We start from the raw sequence: 19,763 nt of genomic DNA, 5'->3' as shown, positions 1-19,763 counted from the left end.
CCACGTGATTCTCACATCATTAACACCCTGTGGAGTAAAACAGGTACAAACCAGAATGACATCTATAGATGATTGCTGATTATTAAAAAAAAAACCATGAACAATAAGCAAAGTTAACATTGTACATGCAAACATATAGATAATAAAATGAACATCATGCTCATTTAGAATGATTATGTGTGTGGAGGCAGAAAAATGGGGAGAGGGGAAGGTGAGGTGGGATATGGTGGTGGTAACTCAGACTTCTACTCTACGCTCAACAACAAATAATGAGAATGACAACAGTATGTTACCACACAGTCTTAGTGGGGGTCAAATGGATAATGTATGTGAAAATTATCTGTAAAACATGAAATGTTACTCAGATGTGTAATTATCTTTACCTTCACAGTGCAGCTGAGAAACGGTCAAAGGCAACTGAAGAGGCTATTTAAGAAATATGGCAAAGAGGCTCATATTTCTGTCTTGGTAAGTTAACTGATTGGGTCAAAGATCTCTTAATTAAACATGACTCTGTAAATTACATATTTTATAATAGAAGTCCAGGGTTCTCTTGGAAACACTGAGTTTGTGGCAGACTCTCAGTCTGGTTATCCCTACTTCCCTCTCTGTTCACTCAACATAGCACCTTTGGTTGACTGTGACTGTTCCCCAACAAGCACCAACACTGTCAAAGATAAGCACTGGTTTTTGGGAGAAGGTTTTGGGACTCAGCTCTTGTATGGGGAGGGGGGGATAAAAGGAAGTTTGCTTTGAGGAGCTCCCAGAAGAATGTATTTCCTGTCAAAAGAGTGGTAAAGAAGAAGAGATGATGGGAGAAGATGGGAAAGGAAAGGGGAGAGGTGGATAGGGGATAGGTGGGAAGGGAAGGAGGGGAGAAGAGGAGAGCAGAGAGGAGGAGAAGAAAGACAGGGCTGAACATAGGAGGGGAGGGGAGATGTAAGAAGAGGGGAAGGAAATAGGGAGAGAAGAGGCAATGCAAGTAGAGAAAAGAAAAAGGAGGAGGAGGAGGAAGGAGAGTGGAAGGAATAGAGAGAAGGGAAGGAAGGGAGGGGCAGGAAGGAGGGAGGAGAGAGAAAGGGAGAGGGAAAGGGAGGGGAGAGATGGAAATGCAAGGGAAGTGAAGAGAGGAAAGGACAGGGGAGAAATGGGGAAAAGAGAGGCGAGGAAGGGAGGGGAAAGGAAGAGGAGAGGAAATAAGTGGTAAGGAGATGAGGGGAGAGTGGAGGAGAAGTAAGAGATGATAAAATGGGAAGGGAGAGGAGAGAGAAGGGAGGAGAGAGGGAAGGAGATAGGAGAGGGTAGAAGAGGGGATGGGAAAGAAGAGGGATATTGAAGGAGATTAGAGGGGAGGAGAGGGGTGTAAAGAAGGGGACAGGGAGGGAGGGAGGGAGGGAGGGAGGGAGGGAGGGAGGGAGGGAGTGAGGGAGGGAGAGAAGAGAGGGGGGAAGAGGAGGACAGAGGGGAAGTAATAGGAAAAGACAGTAGAGGGGAAGGTAGAGAGGAGGAGGGAAGGGGAGAGGAGAGGGGAGAGGGAAGAAGAAGGGTGGCAAGGAGGAGAGGAGGACTCCCATTTCCTCTTAAACAGAGCATGAATATTTGCCTCTATAAAGAGGCAGACACTTGTGACTGAGACTAGAAGCCTGGGAACCAATTCCGAGGAGGTGGGGTTAGCCAAGCACTATCTCAACGAAGAGTCTGGTCCTCAGATCTCACCAAATGATTAATCCCTCCACCAAACAGAACACTGCCCAGGCTCACACTGTTGAAGTTAGTGAACTTTTTTTTTTTTTGCTTTTTGGTCACAACCTGCAATGTACAGGGATTACTCCTGGCTCTGCACTCAGGAATTACTCCTGGCGGTGCTAAAGGAACTATATGGGATGCTGGGAATCAAACCTGGGTCAGCCATGTGCAAGGCAAACACCGTACCTGCTGTGCTAATTCTCCAGCCCCAAAGTTAGTGAACTCTTTGTTATATTCCTTGCTTTAGTCACTGCCAGACAGTTACTTGCAGCCAAACGCTCCCTTGCCAATAGAACAATCAGCCGGGCAATCTCTTGATCTGTCTCTTCCCTGTGCACAGGCCCTGCCCTCATCCCAGCCTCCCAGCATCCTCTGCTCTGTCCTATCTATGGCTCTCTGAGGAGCAGGGCACTGTGATTGTTAGTGCCACCCAGGAAGGCCATTGTGGATGAAGCCATCTGGCTCAGGACAAATGTGAGATCTCTTCAGAGAAAGGCACATGAGGACAGACTCTCAATCCCTTTGGATCTGGGTGTGGAAGAGGCTTTGACTGGATCCCAGGGAGGGAAACGAAAGGACATCAGCTTGTCACCTTTCATGAACACTGTCCAAAGCCAGGATAACTTAGTCTCCAAGACTTCTGAGTCCTGGATATATCCAGAGCAGAGCAAGGAGGCTTGAAAGTCCCACCCAAGCTCAAGATTCTAAAATCAGAAAGTCCCACCCAAGCTCAAGATTATAAAATTATATAAGGGAAAGAGCTAATAGTATTCATTAAAGAGATAATTATGAGTATTTAGTCACAGATTTTGTTTTATTGTTTGTTTGTTGATTGGTTAGTTGGTTAGTTGGTTGGTTGGTTTGCCAATTTGTGGATTGGTTGGTTGGTTGGTTGGTTGGTTTTTTGGGCCATACCCAGAATTGCACATAGGTTATCCTGGCTCTGTGTTCAGGAATAACCCCTGGAAGTGTGGGTATAGGACCATATGTGATGCCAGGGATTCGAACCAGGGTCAGTAGTGTGCAAGGTAAATGCCTTAACTTTTGTACTATCTCAGACACATACAATGGTTTTTTAAAAAGTGACATATGGCCCGGGACTGTGGCAAAAGTAGAGCACCTAGCAGGCCACAACTCATGGCCGTGAGTGAGCTCCACTCCCAGCACCATATCATGACTTTAAATGTGGCAGCCCTGACATTGTGACCCCTGTTGCCACCATTGGTGTATGACCCCCAGCATACACATAACTCAATGTATGACCCTGAACATTACCACAACAACTACAAACAATGGGCAGGGGGAGGAAGCAGATACAGTCATTAGAGAGAGATAAAATGAAAATGAAAGGTAATAGTGTTAGTATCTCAAATTATTTAGGTCCAGGAGAGTTTATTTATCTCCATAGTCAGGGTTCAATGACCCCCCCGCCCCGCCCAAGACACACACACACACACACACACACACACATCCTGGGAAGAAAAGCAAGTTGATCCTATAAGAAAAGAAGAGCAAGAGTGCACAGCTACTACTCAGAACCTCTTCCCAGAGGCTGGTCCTTCCCAGAAGCCCCTGACTCCTGCAGCAGTCACTCTCGTTCCTCTTGTTCTAGACAAAACACCCTTTAAAAACTCACTGAGTTAACTAAGAGTTGCCTTTGACATCCTCCATCATGACCCCAATATTCTCGATACCCAGAGGGGGAATGAGTTTTACCTACAGTCATGACTCGCATTAGCGACACTCGAGACTAGAGCCATCAGAGTTCCAAGAAGAGGCCCCGCCACTCACAGGTAGGTTGGTGGAAGTATTATTTAGCATTGCTAAAGAACTTCATATTTGCAAAGTGCTTTATGCTCATCTATTATTCATGCACTAATGAGAATACTTAGATTGTGCCTTTTCTCCAAGGAGTTCAAAGCACTTTGTAAATGTTAACTCATTCACCCACTCTGTCCCTGTGGGACAGACAGAAATCCTCACCCCTTGGCTCTCTGCACTTGGTAAAGTGGAAACCCAGCAAGGCACTTGACATGCTGGAAAACAGGTTCAGAAGCAGGAACTGCCTGATTCCTGTACCCGCACAGGCTTCTCACGATAAAACAGTTGCTCCTAGAACTGAAATGAAAGCCCTGGAATTCAATGAGATGTTGCTTTGAGGCAGGGCTAAAGGTTGTGCAGAGGAGAAAGGGGTTCAACTTAGAATGAACATGTATTCAGTTGGAGGGAAAGGCACTTGCCTAGCACATAGCTGATCCAGGTTTGATTCCAGCACCACATATGGTCCCTGGTGTCCCACCAGAAGTAAACCCTGAGTGTAGAGTCAGGAGAAAACCCTGATCACCGGATTCCATGGGATGTCAAAAGACCACGTGGCCGCCCACCTACCAGATGGTAAGACTTCTTCATCAAGATCATGAATGATCGATTTGAGGCTCTTTGTGTTCCTAGAATGAACAGACATCATTGGGCTACACTAGCACACGACAGGGACAAATGGAGACGTTACTGGCGCCTGCTCGAGCAAATCGACGATTAACGGGAAGTCAAGCGATCAAGTGATCAATGTAGCTTAATAATGAGTGTCATTTTTTAATTTCTATCTCTTTTCATCTTCTACAAACTGGGAAGAATTTATCAAGAGATTATTGAGTGTCTGAGCTGGGGCAATAGCACAGTGGTAGGGCGTTTGCCTTGTGTGAGGCCGGCCCGGCCAAGCCAGGTTGGATTCCTCCATGGTTCCTCCGCCCCTCTCGGAGAGCCCAGCAAGCTACCCGTGAAGTATTTGATATGCCAAACACAGTAACAACGAGTCTCACAATGGAGACGTTATGAGCCCGCTCTAGCAAACTGATGAACAACGGGAGGACAGTGCTACAGTGAGTGCTATTGAGTGTCTGCATTACTCAAAGACTGGGATGGGTTGAAAACATTCATAAGGTAGTCTTGACACTCCCAGACTTTCCATTCCAGTTAGACACTTGAGGGATGTGCACACGTGTGTGTACACTCACACGCACACACACATAATATACATGCTAATCTGAGGTTTAGGCTAGAGAGCTTTAAGGATTTGGAAACCATTGAAGGGTTTTGAAGAAAGGTGTATCTGAGCAAGACCAAAAAGATGGCCAAGCATGTCTAGGAAGAAAAGACAACTAATGGAGCAAACACAAGTAACAATGAGCATGGCTGATGGGCAAGGCAAGAGGGGAAGTAGCTGATCAAGAGTAAGGCAGACAGGTGGAGTATTTTATAGGAATTTCTTCACCAGTCATAGCAATTCTCTCCACTCCTTACAAGCTATTTAACATTAACACAACTTCTATGGGATTATGTCTACCTTTTTTACCACCAACAAAGGAAATGGCCTTAAAAATGGTGTCCTCTTTTAAATCAATACTAACTCACCGAGATTCATAATCTTGGCAAACCTGAGAATCAATAAAGAAGCAATACTTTCGAAACATATTAAAACTTCCTGGCACTGCAGTAATTAGAGCATCAAACACTAATAAAAGACTGTACGGTTAATTAGTAGTACTCATAAAAGTCTAAAAACAAATATACTCTATATTAAATACAACAACTAATATAATTGCACAGACAGATGGAAAAATAAAGAGAGGTTCTTGCTGCAATAATGTCAGCTCAGCAACTGTAACACACTTTACTTTGGTTTTGATAACCACAATTCCTTGTTACAATCAGATTACTATTGCCCAAACTTCAGTGTCCCTTGAGAAACCTGTACATTTAGGAATCAGGCTCCTCTTCCTGAGCCATGTTTTCAGTCCTACAAGCCTTTCAAATGACTTGTTCCTTGATGCCATACTTTCCCCGACTCATATAACCTAATACAACTTCTGGTCACAACTTACACATCATCTCTTCATGGAAGACTGCCTGTACTGGGTGCATGCCTGTGTCTGTGTTAAGGAGCAGGGGAAGAAAGAAAGGAGGAGGGAGGGAGGGAAGGAGGAAGGAGGAAGGAAGGAAGGAAGGAAGGATAAAAAGGGCACTCGGTATTCAGTTTTTCCCCCTTTCACTCCCTATTGTAATTTTTTTTTTCTGAAGCATGAACTTTCCCCCAACAGGCCCTTGAAAGTTGCCAAGAATACTCTATGACCAATAAGAGCGGATGCATGGAATCTGGCTCCAACCACAGGTCAGAAACCAGTCCTGGTTTCCGAAGGCACAACTGCAAAACAATCTGTCCCTCCATAGAGCTCCCAAGAGACTTCCCTGGTAGTGATGTGGGGATGGGAGAGTGAAGTTGAAAAGATGAACCTCCGGACTACAAAGGAACCATAGTAAAGCAGCACAGAACCCCTTCATGGGGAGTGGATGAATATTATATCCTGAGGACTCAACAGTAATAACCCCCTATATAATCTCTCTGAAAAGAACTTCAGAGTGGAAGTGCTTAGAATATTTAATGAGTTCAAAGAAACAATGGGACATACAGCCAATAAAAACAAGAGGATATGAAATCAGAGATGAGAAAACTACAAACACAGAAATGACAGATCTGAAAAACTTGGTAGGCAAAGTGAAAATCTCACTGGAAGTTCTCAGCCGCAGAGTAACAGCCACTGAGGGCAGAATCAGTGAGCTCCAAGATGAGGTGCAGAAAACTATAGGTAATTTCCTACTCCTCTAGTTCCTCTTCCCCAGAGGCTGGATGTGCGGTTGAGAACAGGAACTATAATGCCTGGTGATAGCTCTATACCAAGCACAGTGCTGGTTCACAGCTAGGTCTTCAGTGAATTCCTGTCAAATGAATTAAAAGAAAATTAAATCACAGGATGACCTGCCAGCCCATGAGAATGGGAGAAATGAGGGGAGGGTGGGAGAGAGGGAGGGAAAGAGGGAAGGAGAGAGGAAAGAAGGCAGGAAGGCAGGAACACAAGCAGGAAGGAAGAAAGGAAGGAAGGAAGGAAGGAAGGAAGGAAGGAAGGAAGGAAGGAAGGAAGAGAAGGGGGGAGGGACGAAGGGAGGGAGGGAGGAAGGGAGGGAGGGAGGGAGAAAATTCCTGCATGGTAGAGAATGGGAAATCGATGTCTTCTCCTGCTGCACCGCTGATGGAACGAAATCCTGGTTAAACACGGGAGTTAGAGGATGCCCAGGACAAGTTGTTGAGACTGGCAGTATGAGCTTAGGGCTAGAACCACTTCCTGGCCTACTTCCTGTGACAACTTGGTCAGTGTAACTCGAACCTCTGTTTCCTCTTCCATGAAAGAAACCATGGGAGCAGGAATTCCTGCCTTCTTGGCGTTAGTAGGCTTCTACTCTGTGGACATACAAAGACACTAACATCAGAAAGGATTTTCAGTTAGTAGAACCACTCTTCCTGTGTCTTGGTTGCCTTTTTCCCAAGAATTCACTCTAGGACAAGGGTCTGGGTACAAATTCTTTGAGAGATGACCCCAGAAAGTACAGAAGATAAGTAAGAAGGTGAGATGAGAACGAGAAGAAGGAAAGAGGGGCGTCATTAAACAGGTGGCCCCATGGGCAGGCTCAGTCATCTGAGATGAAAAACATGCCACCAAAATCTGCTACCTGAAGGGCAGCTAAACAGGATATTTATACCCCCCTTTCATCAATCATTCACTAGGGACTGCTCCCCAGGGCATGAAGTTCCCAATACTTGGAACCTGCAAGAAGAGTCACAGAAGCTGATCATTGGACGTCATGAGCATGTTCGAGAACATGTGGTGCCAACGGGTACAGACAGGGTATGAGCCATGGAAGTTACAAGCAGGTACTTCCCTAAGTGTGTTCTTGCCTTGCTTTTTGTCCTATTACTTCCGAGGGAGCCAGGTGCTGGCAAAATCAGATCTCAAGATTTGGCCAGAGATGAAGTGATTCATTGCAATTTCTATTGCTGCACCAAAGTTCATTTGTGCATTTCTTCTTACTATAAGATGGGGGAAAGTACCAACTTGGCACTGCCCTGAGGAGGCTGCAGGAATCTCTGGCAGCCCTAGATAGCAGTTTCAAGTCTTGGTCACTTGAAGAACACTTCATCATGTTTCTAGGCCTTGGTTTTTCTCTTCTATTGTTTCAGGAATGGACTCAAATTTTATCCAATTTCTTGGGCACAATGTCTGCTATTTGGAAACTATCTACATGCAAATGAGACCTTTAGAAGATGTCTCTTGGGGATGAAGAAATGAGTGTAAATATTGCCCCTTTCTGAAGGTACTGGTGGGGGCACACCTGACTGTGCTCAGTGCCTGCTCTTGGCTCTGTGCTCAGGGATCATTCCTGGTGGGGCTCAGAGGTTTGTGACATTGAGGATCTAACCTAAATGGACTGTGTGCAGGGCACATGCCCTACCTATTGTGCTAGCTCTCCAGCCCAAAACTCATTTCATTTTAACCTTGGCAGAAATCTTTCTTGACAACAAAGAAGTTAATTTTTGCTAATAGTGTCTCTTTTAAAAGAAAAAAATCATCACTGCATTTCTTCTTATCCCTTCTTTTTTTTTAAAGTTGAATTCAGCCCAACAGCTGGTCTTTCAGTTGAGATTTTTTTTCTGCTCCTGTGATTGTTTGTCTTCCTGACTCCGATGACCATCCTGGCTGATTTTTTAACTCCTGGAGCATTATTTTGGCACCACACAGATGCACAGCTTGAGGCGATTTGGAAGCGATGAGGAGGAAGAGCACCAGTAGCCAATCTGCAGGTTCTGCTGGGGGCTTGTCTGCTTCACATGCAGGTGACTAAATGACACCTGCCTGCCTCTCCCTCCTCCTCCACCAGCATGGGCCGCAGCCAAGTCTACATGCTGCTGAGCGCAAAGAAAACTCATCAGGACACTCAGAAATGACAGAATGAACACCAGGAGCTTGTTGCTGATGACGGTTTCAATCACTGAGGACTTACACTTGAAGCCTTGCTTGACTGTTTTTTCAACTTGCTCAAAAAGACATTAATAAAATTCTCTTCTCCCCCACCTCCCCATCCTCTAAAATAAAAAATGGGGCAAGAAACTCATCAAAAAGGAGTTGATGGGCTAGAATTAAAACTTGGGGTCCCTGGCTTGTGCTCTTTCCTCTGGGTAAAATTTTCAACCAGCCAACCAGCTCCAACATGCTGAGAATTTAAGAAAGAATTTACATCACTGGAAAACAACAGCATTGCCATTTGTTACTTAAAACAAAAAAAAAGCCACTGGTCTCCCTTAACCATGAGCAATGGAGACTAAGAAAGCAAAGCTAGAGTAAATGCACACTTTCCCAAAACAGCCCGTGAATGTACTGAGGCTGCCCATACCTCCCCTTGGTCACCCTCAGCACCAGAGTGGCCTGAGGGAAAGACACTGTTGCCACCCAAAAGGAGATAGAAAGCGAAAGGGAATACACTGCCACAGAGGTGGGTGGTGGTAGGGAATGGGTGGGGGTGGTAGGAGGGATGCTGGAAACATTGGTGGTGGAAAATAGGCACTGGTGGAGGGATGGGTACTCGATTCATTGAAACGCAAGCACGAAAGTTTATGTCTGTAACTGCACCTCAGGGTGATTCACTAAAAAAATTTTTTAAAAAGACACTGTTGCCAAGGGCTCATGAGTCTGGACTAAAGCTTCATCCCTCTGTGAAAGTGAGTGTCACCCCATTTCTCTGGGCCTCCATTTCCTCAAACGTAACCCTTGTCCATTCCACATACCTCTGAGCCTTTGATGTACACTCAGATGGTCAGAGACTGTGGAAAGTTCCAACACATTCTAAGAAGCAGATATTTTTACTGACCCACAAGAAGTAAAGGGCTCTGAGAAGATTGTTACTCAGGTAGGCCCTTGAGGAAAACCCTCCAGTTAGACAAGGTAGGGTTGGGATGGACAGAAACTCACCACCTTGGCTGGAGGGAACTTATGTTCAGAAAGTGCAACACTTCCATTCACTCTTCATTTCCTAAGACTTGAACAGAGGAGCCATGACTCTTGCCAGACTTTTCTTTCCATAATCAGTCTCCTGGCCCCCAAAGTTTTTCTTCCATGAAGCCCCACAATCAAATGTATAGTCCCAGCACAACCACAGCAACAAAGCAAAGGGTGAGGTCTAGGGAATAAAAGGTCCAGTCACGGTCCTCCCATTGTTCATCGATTTGCTCGAGCGGGCCCAGTAACATCTCCATCATGAGACTTGTTGTTACTGTGTTTGGCATAGGGAATAAATGGAATCCCCAAGAATATTTTTTTAGGCAGAGAGAAAAATCATTCCCAGAGTGAAAAATGAATGACACAGGCCAAGGAGATAGCTCAAAGGATGGAGCGCCTTTTGCAAACCACAACACCCAATAAGAGAGAGAGAACAAAAGGGAATGTCCTGCCACAGAGGCAGGGTGGGATGGGGGTATGGGGGGTGGGAGGGATACTGGGATCCGTGGTGGTGGGAAATGGGCACCGGTGGAGAAATGGGTATTTGATCATCGTATAATTGAAACCCAAGTACAAAAATGTGTAAGTCTGCAACTGTACCTCATGATGTCTCACTATTAAAAAAATTTTTTTAAAAAGTATAAAAAATAAAAAGGATGGAGTGCATGCAGGAGACCCAGGTTCTGTCCCCACCACCATGTGGTCCCCTGAACACCATCAGGAGCAACCCCAGAGCACAGAGTTTGGAGAAGTCCCACCCCAAATTAACAATAAACAAAAAAAACCCTGACAAATAAAAGGAAGATAAAAGAAATTAACATGTGTATGATTAAATATAAAACATGGATACAAATGTAAGAATAAATAAGTATTGACAGCATAAAAATTATTAATAGCATCTAGCTTGTATAACAGAAAGAGACTAAAATGAAAATAGAACAAGTACAGGCAATAGTAGCTGATAGATTGGACAAGGGGTGATTTGAGTTAAAGCATAAATCTCTGAATTGTTCAGGAAGATGAAAAGATATTTCAGCTCTGTTAAGTTAATTAGAAATTTTAAATGACCAACATGATCATAAAAGAGCATGTAAATGATAAATTAAATGAAGTACAAAATAAAACAAGAACATAAACACTTTCCCATCAATTCAAAATAAGAGAATGGAACAGAATATAGTAAAATGGGACAGATAACACCAAAGTGATAAAAAATAAATTCAAAATACAATACTAGTCAAAATCAATTTAAAATAGTCAAACTACCTATTTATCCCATACTGTTGGCTATATTAATCAATATAGGCTCAGTTATGCTGAGATTAAAAATCAGCAACACCAAAATCTTAGCATCTTATAACAACAAAGATGTCACATTTATTTAGTGCTTAGAATAAGGCTCTCCAAATCATAAAAGCTTGAAACAGTGGCTATGTTGATTATGTATCTTGATTAAGATTTGTTTGATTGGTCAGATCTGTGCCTCTCATGCTACATTCATCTGCAGGTCAAAAGGAGCCATGGGTCATCTTAGATGACCCCACCCAAGTAGAGAAAACTGGGAGACTAAAATCTCTTTCTGGGAAGTCAGTGTCCTGCTTTATACTGGTATCTTGAATGATAAAGCCAAATATTCAAACTACAGAGTCAACAACACTGAAAACAAAAGACCCAAATTTTAACAATTGGAAGCTGTTGAAAAGTGCCTGTAAAGAGGGCAGGCTCAAGTGAGGGGTATGGGAAGGAACCTGGGAACATTGGTGAGGCAAAGTTGATACTGGTGATGAGATCGGTGCTGCGATATTGTATGTCTGAAACTCAACTGTCACACCCACCAACTGGCCCCCTGGTGCCGTGTAATCCCATCAACGGCCAAGACCCAGAGACTATAAAACCCAGCTCCCGGAAGAGAACAACGCAGTCTCCTTCCCCCTCACCTGGCTGTCCTTGCCGGGTCCACTTGGAGGGGAGTGGGTTGGGTTGAGTTTCCCTCCCCACCCCAAACAGGACTCCGGCAGCCGAAGACCTCCAGAACCAGCCACCACCATGCTGAGACCACTCTCCACACGCATGAAGGTACTGACAGAGGAACAAAGGCATGCGGGTCCCGAGCTGAGATCTCCAAGTCTGCTCGGATCGGGGCTGAGCATCCTCCACCCAGATCCTCCACTTTCCAGTAGGCAGGGGTCACACCCATCAACTGACCCCCTGGCGCTGTGTAATCCCATCAACGGCCAAGACCCAGAGACTATAAAACCCAGCTCCCGACCGCGTGATATCTTATTATCTCATTCTTACTTTGGACAAAATGGCAGGCTACCAAATGTAACCTGCCCACACGGCAGAGTCTGGCAAATTTCCCATGGTGTACCCAATATGCCAAATACCAGTAACAATGATGGGTCTCATTCTCCTAACCCTGAAAGAGCCTTTAATATGGCACTTTTAAAAAAATCTCAGGGCTAGGATGAAGGAGACGTTACTGGGACGTGCTCAAGGCAATTGACGAACAACAGGATGGTCATGAAACTCAACTACAAAAAACTTTGGAAATCATTATGGTTTAATAGAAACAATATTTTTGCTTTTTGGGTCACACCTGGCAATGCACAGGGGTTACTCCTGACTCTTCACTCAGGAATTACCCCTGGTAGTGCTCAGGGGACCATAAGGGATGCTGGGAATTGAACCCAGGTCAGTCTCATGCAAGGCAAACGCCTTACCCACTGTGCTATCGCTCCAGTCCCAATAAAGATTTTTAAATGTAAAAACTTAATAGAGAGAGACCATTGTTAGAAACCCCATAGTAGGTGTGTACAAATTGGGCAGGAAAAGAAAAGGAATCCATAAATCCCTTCGTTGATCAACAGTGCTAGAAATCAGCTTCCAACAAAATAGCAGAGACTACTAAGGGATCTCTAAACAAAATGAACACATACTTATAACTATGGAATATAATGGCACCCCAAATCTAGGGGCCAAGTTATTTATATGTGTCTCAAGGGGTTTAGGTCATTGCTGTGTTCAACACACACACACACACACACACACACACACACACACACACACACACACACCAAGTCCCCCACTATCCTCTAAAGATTTATTCTGGTTAAAACCCAATAATAAAACCAACCCCCTAGCCCCCAGACTGCCCAAAGTTTTGACGAAGACGAGGCATCCTTGTGAAGGGTCCTAGGTAGGAAACAGAGACTCCACGGAGATCAAACTGTCTGTGTGTACTTATTAAGCATGCTCTGCATGCTCTGCGTGCTCTTTCCCCTTTTGCAATGTCATTTCCTCTTTCGGTCCCAGGTACCTGGCTTCTCCACACCTTTCACACCTTATAATATGAGAAGAAATCTGATACACAAATTCCCAAATGAATTCCTCCTAGAATGCTTGGGTTTAATTCATGGAACTGTGCAGTATGGCCAATAGGATGCTTGCCTTGAACATAGCCACCCTGGGTTCATTGGATCCCTGGCTACCCATATGGTCCCCTGAGCCCACTAGGAGTGATCCCTGAGCACAAAGTCAGGAGTTAGCCCTAAGCACTGGGTATTGTCCCAAAACAAAAACCAAATGAAAGAAAGATCCAAGAAGCGGATCATCATTAATAGAAGTCCAAATATTGGCATGAAGGCAAAGAAGTTAGGCTGAAGGGCAGAGGTCTTTGCTGGAACCCTAGAAATTCACAATTTCCACTAGCCCCTACATCCAACACTTTGAGCCTATCTAAAATTCTGTCAATTCTTTTCCTGTTTATAACCAGACTTGTAAAAAAAACAGGGATGTTTATTTCCATCAATGGTAAGAGAAAAATGATGAAAATTATGTCAGCACCTTCAAGAGCCTTATTTCAATGAAATAAATACCTACAAATAAGTTAACACCATCAGATTCAATAATGGGACAGTATTGCCAAATCTGGTCTTTTGTACTCAGATATTAAGTACATTTCTATTGTTGGGCTTGGCAGATAAATACAGGAAGTATGTCATCCAAAACGCATGGCAGATAAGTACTCCATTTAGAGTTAATAAAGTGCTTTTAAAACTACATATGTCGATTTATTTTATGTATTATGAAAACATGATTTATCACAGATAGGACAGTGCTCTGATCTGAATGCCTGAATCTTTCCAAAATTCCTATGTTGAAACCCTAGCCTCTGAATATTATTAAGAGCTATTAATAGCTGTAATCTTTTGGGGAGGTTGCTGAAATCATAAGGGAGGCCTCATAAAAGATAAGTAAGGGAGTTCTTCTAGAGTGTGCAAACACACTTAGAGACACCAGCTGTGAATCAGGAAAAGGATCCCCAACTGACCATGCTGGCACCTGATCTAGGACTGACAAGAAATAAATTTTATCTTATCAAATAAAATCTTATTGATTTACCATTGGTTTACAGTACTATATAAAGTCCAGAACCAGCCCTAAGAGATAGTATAAGGTTTAAGACTGACCCAGTAAGATTCCCCAGTTCAATATGTCCCCCAAGCACCACCAAGGGTGATCCCTGAATACAGAACCAGGAGTAAGCCCTGAGATCTGCTGGGTGTGGCCTCAAAAATAAACAAAAAGCCAATGGATAAATGAAAGCCTGAATAACTTTATCCCATAAATGTAAATATGGTTCCCTCTACCAACCACTGAAGTTCTAGTGTCATTGACCTAAAGTGACCCCTCAACTCTTCCCTCCAGTCCCTTACCCCTTTCCTTCTAGAAACCACCGTAGCTCCAGACAGTCTGAAAAATTTTTGTTAGCTTTTGTGAGTTCATTTGCTTTAGTTAACTCAAAAAATTTTCTGTTGTTTACAAGCTCCCCATACTGTGGTATTTTATTAGCACAGCCTAATCTAGTCTTGAAATGCCTAAGGACCAAGCTCGATTAGGAGTCTAAAATATTTTTATCTCTACCATACTCACAGGAATGAGTTGGCAGGTAGGACTCTCCTACCATCTGCTTCCTCAGATCCCATTTTTCAAGGGTTAAATGTTTCATCTGCTGGATACGTATGTGCACAGGTCTAAACACAGAGCAAAATGGGAATTGCTGAACAGGGAGGATTTTTTTTTTTGTTCAAACGTTCATGGTTTAGTGCCACAGAAGATAGCAAAGGCTTTCAACCAATAGGTCTGCGGGTGCCCAGAGAAGCCATAATCTGTGTGCTTCCCTGCACATAGCTCTGAGTTTTGTTCAGGCCCACATAAGTCTGGTTAGAAAGTGAAGCTTCTTAGGCTGGACCAAATCAGACACACACAGATTCCTACACTCCCGAATATGCAGTTTCTTTTGCAATGTGTTCCTTGGTTGGGCTGGGATGTAGCTTAGGGGATGAGGGCATGTCTTGTATGAGTAAAACTCTGCATAGATCTGGGGATGGGGATGGAGGGTCAAAGAGTGGGGAGATGGGGGTGGGAGGGTGTCAGACATGTGTCCTCTTTGATGTTGCCCCACCTGTTGCAGAGTCAGACCTTTGAGGAGCATGGACCACGTGGCTGCCGTTCATTTTTTTCTCTTCAGTTCCTCCTTGGAAGCATGGTGCTGAGTGCAGCTGAAAGGCAGAAGTTACTCCTGACTTTGTGCTCAAGAATCACTTCTGGTGAGCTTGAGGGACCATATGAATGTCAGAGATTGAACTCAGAACAGTCACATACAAGGCAAAATCCCTACATACTGTACTATCACTCTGATCCCTCAAGAGTCATTCTTGGTGGTGTTCAGTGGACCATGAGTTGTGGGAATCAAGCCCAGACCTCACAAATGCAAAATTTGTGCTTGGTTCTTAGAGCATCGCTTTGGTCTTTGCAGTTATTTACAGCTGCAATAAGCTTCATAAGCTTCTCCTACGAAAAAAGAAAGTCTTTCCCAAGTCTTCATTGCCTTTCACAATCAAGTGTCCCATCTCTGTTAGTTTCCTATAAGAAAGATTTTTAAATAACCTGCTTTCTTGGGACTCAAAAACTTGTGTATTTTTTATCTGTGTAGTACTAAAGAGTTATTTTTTCTTTTGTTTGTTAGTTTGTTTTGAGGCCAAACCAGCAGGTGTGCACTTATTCCTGGCTCTGTGCTAGGGGATCACTTGTGGAGGACTCTAAGGACCATACAGGATGCCAGGGATTGAAACCAGGTCAGCTGCAGTCAAGGCAGATACCCTACCTACTGTACTATGGCTCAGGCCCTAAGAGTTGATTCTTTTCTACTGCCCCCTTCTCTGGGTGCACAAGCCAAGTCTTCTCTTTCACTTACAGACCTAAACAATGAGATGAGAGCTTTCAGAGTCATGCACAAGAAAGCTAAAAATATTTTAGCTTATGAACAGACCACTGATATCTAAGCATATGTGGTCTATAGTCTGGGCAGATGAAATGATGAAGGGTTGTAAAAATAAAAGGAAAACAAATTGCATGAAACCAGTAGTTGGCTTAAACTGGTCTTGGCTAACCCTAGTGGTTGAGCCTCCTTAAACTAGCCTCTTCCACCTATGATCTCAAAACTTCAGGTCAGAAAAGAAGGGGGGTATATGAGGGTGGGGGTGGGGGGACTGCTGGGATAAAAGTCTTTGACAAGGCTCCTCCTTGCCCCAGAATCAAATCTAAAGTCCCCATCCTTTCTGTGGAGAAAGGATCCGCACCTCATTTCCGCCTACCTGTAGTCAAGTCTGAGTAACCCAGAACTGTACTTATCCTATTAGCAGAAAGAAATAATATTCTACTGGTCCTGGGAAACAAATTATATCTTGCCCTTAGGAAAGGGAAAACTAAAGGAAGATTGTCTATTTTAGTTGTACTTTATATCAGAAGGACCTTGCCAATATGTTCCTGTCCCTCATCCGCCCCTTCGCCGGCCACCGGAAGCTTTTCCCCATAGAGTAAATGAAAAGTCCACACACATCTGGTGAGTGCCCTAGAGTACACCCGCGCAAACCTTAAACAGGATTCCAAACCCGAGACTCTGTCGCTGCCCTTATTTTCTGGCGCTCTGGTCGCTTGGGTCCAGATCCTTTTTATTTACCCCCTAGCATCTGGAACTGTAGTCTCCAGGCAAATTGCGCTCCGACCATCCTCAGAGGAGATGTTGTATCGGAGCCATAGGCAGGAGGAGGGCCAGACCCGCCCGGGATCCCCGGAAAACCCAACTCTAGGCAATACCCTGAGCTGAGCCTCTAGGACAGCGCCTCTCTGCGCAAAGCCCACCTGGAAACGCTCGCCCCAACCTCCCCAGGCCCCGGAGCGAGTGCGCCTCTCCACTGCCAACTCTACAGAATCCGGGGAGAGCCAAGCTTGGCACAATCTTCCTCTTGCTTGCTCTCGATCTGATCCTACAACATTTCCCAGGCTGCGGGTGGAGGTAGGCCAAAGTTAAAGACTGCCACTTCCTTCTAAGACTCCGTACGTACACAGATCCATCAGACAAGCCCCACTGCCAGCCTAGCGTTCCTTGGGACGACTCGGCAGGGCTGAGGAATGCTGCACTCCCCTCCCTGGAGGAGAAAAACCTCGGTTCACTGGTTTTCTGGAGGAGTGGCAGCTGGAAGGAAAAGGAGCAACCCGAGCCTACAGAGGCTCTAGGGGGCCCGGGCAAGAGCTTCTGGGTGGACAGGGTCAGCCGCCCCTGCACTTCCCCAAAGTTCCCCAAATGCAGGACCGGGACCCGAATGCAGGAAGGGAGACCCCATCCGCGGAGCTCTCCCGGCTGCGGAGACGTTTCCCGCCACACCCCGCCCCCTCCCTAGCCCAGCAGGACACCGACGTCTTCCTCCTAGCCAAAGAAAGCTCCCGGATGGAGGTGGAGGATGGGGAGCACTACGAAGGCAAAAGGTTCTTATCCAAAACGTCAGCCCTTATCTCATCTCCTTTCTCTGGGTTCCCGGTGCCGAGTCGCATCCACGCCCCAGGACGCTCAGAACCAGGGAATGCAGAAACCCCACCCAACTAGCGGCTGGAGGAGAGAGGGCTGGAGCTTGAACTCCAGGCACTCTCTAACGCAGTTACTGAATGGAAAGATTTGAACGGTTTTCTTTGCCAGATCCACGCTACAATGTCTCTGTTTCTTGTCCTAACCCAGCTACAGATGTGGCCGAGACCCAGTTTAGTCCCACTCAGTGGGGTAAAACGGGGGAAGAGAGTGGAACTGGTCTGAGCTCCTCTCCTTAATTAACAGTCTTCTCGGCTGCCCAGTTACCACTAGCCACCCCCCCCCTCCGCCCCCATCTACTCTCAGGGTCTCATTTGTATCTAAACTGCTATAGGGCAGCGCCGGACAGTTGCAGCCAGTCAGGAAGCTAAGGGCTGCATCTCCACTTTTCTTCGAAAACCAGAACTAGTTAGTGCAAGTGAAAGAAAGGAGAGGGGTGTAGCCAGTCAGGAAGCTAAGGGCTGCATCTCCACTTTTCTTCGAAAACCAGAACTAGTTAGTGCAAGTGAAAGAAAGGAGAGGGGTGTAGGGGTGTAACGGAAGACTAGATTTTGAACTCCCAAGTGGGCGGTCAATCCGGGTGAGCGGTTAATTCAGGGAGCTTTCTCCTCCACCCCCACCCCCACTCCATCCCCACTATGGGCCCATTTCTACCTTCATCCAACAGGTTTGGAAAGACTTTCCCAAAAAAGGAGAGATTCGAACCTGGAAAAGGTCATTGCAGCGGACTCAGTGTGACAACCTCGAGTACATCTGAGAGAGGTAGATTCTAGGATTCTTGGGATACTAAAGTCACGGGGTCTCCCCACTGCCTCATTCGCGTGTACCGCTCGGGCCGGAGCCGCGTGTGCGCGCGCGTGCCCGTGGCCTCCGCGGCGCACAGTCGGTCTGCGGTGCCTTCTCCCCGCCAGCACCGGGCTGTTCTCTTAATGAATTACTAATGAGTTAAAATTGGGCAGCAGGCTTAATTAAAGCGTAGAGGCAATGTGTTTACCACATTGTAATTGAACTCATTAGGGCTATGGCTTTTTGTTTTCTAAGCAGCCGCCTTTCTTCTCTGCGTCGAATAATCTATGGGAAGCGTTTATTAGAGAAGGAGGGGGCAGGGGAGAAACAGTCCATCAATTCTTTCAATGAAAAAGACAGGATGAGAACGGGGAGAGGAAAACAATTTCTATAACGCCCCTCCTCCCCTTGCCTCCACAAACCCCGCGCGTGTGGGGATGTCTTGGGGTAACTGGGGCTGTCCAAGTTTTCCCAAGAAATTCCGAGATTAGAGGAACCTGGTGCGCGCTTCGGGACGCTTGAGAAGTTGTCAAGGTAGAAACGGAGCTGGAGTCAGAAAGGCGTCTCTGGAACCCCACACAAGTGTCCCCACAAGAGGACCATTCTCTGGGTCTGGAGCGATACATTCCCTCAGGAACCCACAGCCAGTGCTCCTGAGGTCTTGAGGCCCGACATGTTTTCAGGAGACCGATTTGGCTTAACTTTGGCTTTTCTAAGTAGCCTAAGAATTTGGTCCTAGCCTTCCCCTCCCCGCTAACGCGGAGGACTCGCTCTTCTTTCCTCTCCAGGTATTTCAGTTTGCCGAGTTCCCCGACCCCCAGCTCAGGTCACACTCAAGTGGGACCCAAGACCAACGCTGTCTACAGAGTGCGCACTCCCAGCCCGAACTCCCTCAGAGGGTCATTTCTCGGTGATGTGGGGTAGAGGAGGATGGTGTGACCGCCTCGGGGGTCCCACCGGAAAGGTGCACCTGCGCGTCTGGGGATAACCCGACTCCTGGCTAGGAGCCCGTGCAGTCAGCTCGAACTGCAGTCACCAATGCAAACGGCTCCCTCTTGCCCGTGGCCGCGTTCCAGTTTCCAGGCCTCCAGTTCTCGCCTCCTTCTTCACGTTTGGACCTTTTGGGGCGTGGGCGAGAGCCGGGCTGGAGAGGTTGGGGCTGGCGCAGCGCTCCTTGCCGTGCCCTGCCCTGCCTGGCCAACAGGCGGCGTCCAAGACCTAGATCTGAGCTGGGGAGTGGGGGGGTGCGCAGCTCAGCACGCTAAGCCGAGAAGCCCGGAACCAGGGAGCGACCCTTACCCCAAACTTACCAACTTGCCCGGGAGGGGAGTGGGAAGAGCTGGGTGGTGGTGGGGGACCTGCGAGGCAGGGACGGGACAGAGTCTCGGTGGAAGACCCGAGCGCCGGGAGGAGCGCGGAGG

Source organism: Sorex fumeus, unplaced genomic scaffold, assembly GCF_029834395.1.
Source record: "Sorex fumeus unplaced genomic scaffold, SorFum_2.1 ptg000128l, whole genome shotgun sequence".
In the NCBI taxonomy this organism is placed as follows: Eukaryota; Metazoa; Chordata; class Mammalia; order Eulipotyphla; family Soricidae; genus Sorex; species Sorex fumeus.
The sequence above is the reverse complement of the archived record's forward strand: the minus strand, read 5'-3'. Positions refer to the sequence as shown.